Source organism: Ipomoea triloba, chromosome 16 (genome assembly GCF_003576645.1).
Source record: "Ipomoea triloba cultivar NCNSP0323 chromosome 16, ASM357664v1".
Taxonomy (NCBI): Eukaryota; Viridiplantae; Streptophyta; class Magnoliopsida; order Solanales; family Convolvulaceae; genus Ipomoea; species Ipomoea triloba.
In genome coordinates this window covers 1,266,645-1,267,872 of record NC_044931.1, presented here as the reverse complement: position 1 = coordinate 1,267,872, position 1,228 = coordinate 1,266,645, and positions in this window count along the sequence as shown.

Here is a 1,228-nt window from a genome sequence, read left to right as displayed (position 1 = left end):
AAAAAAAAAAAAAAAAAAAAAAAGAAGTGACATTTACATTTACCTGTTATTACAAGTCACAAACAGGTAATTCTTCCTTGATGAACTAAATTGACATTTTTATGTACATAATTGCAACTTTAAAAAGTTTGATGGCCTAATTGATTTTTCAGGTAAGTTCGATGTCCTTTGGACACATTTTATGCAAAATAAAAAAGAAGTGACATTTACATTACCTGTTGTTACAAGTCACAAACAGGTAATTCTTCCTTGATTAACTAAATTGACATTTTTATGTACCTAATTGTCACTTTAAAAAGTTTGAGAGCCTAATTGATTTTTCAGGTAAAGGTTGATAGCCTAATTGACACATTTTATGCAAGAAAAAGTGACATTTACGTTTACCTGGTATTACAGGTTACTAACAGGTAATTATGCCTTGATAAACTAAATTGACATGTTTATGTATCCAATTGCAACTTTAAAAAGTTTGAGGGCCTAATTAATTTTTTAGGTAAAGTTCGATGGCCTTTACGAAACATTTTAAGCAAAAAAAGTAACACTTACATTTACATGTTATTACAGGTCACTAACAGGTAATTATTCCTTGATGAACTAAATTGACATTTTTATGTACCTAATTGGAACTTTAAAAAATTTGAGGCCTAATTGATTTTTCAGGTAAAGTTCGATGTCCTTTTTGACACATTTTATGCAAAAAAAAAAAAAAAGAAGTGACATTTACATTTACCTGTTATTACAAGTCACAAACAGGTAATTCTTCCTTGATGAACTAAATTGACATTTTTATGTACATAATTGCAACTTTAAAAAGTTTGATGGCCTAATTGATTTTTCAGGTAAGTTCGATGTCCTTTTGACACATTTTATGCAAAATAAAAAAGAAGTGACATTTACATTACCTGTTATTACAAGTCACAAACAGGTAATTCTTTCTTGATGAACTAAATTGACATTTTTATGTACCTAATTGTAACTTTAAAAAGTTTGAGAGCCTACTTGATTTTTCAGGTAAAGGTTGATAGCCTAATTGACACATTTTATGCAAGAAAAAGTGACATTTACCTGGTATTACAAGTCACTAACAGGTTATTATGCCTTGATAAACTAAATTGACACGTTTATGTATCTAATTGCAACTTTAAAGAGTTACAGGGGTTAATTAAATTTTTAGGTAAAATTCGATGGCCTTTTTGACACATTTTATGAAAAAAAAAAGTGACATTAC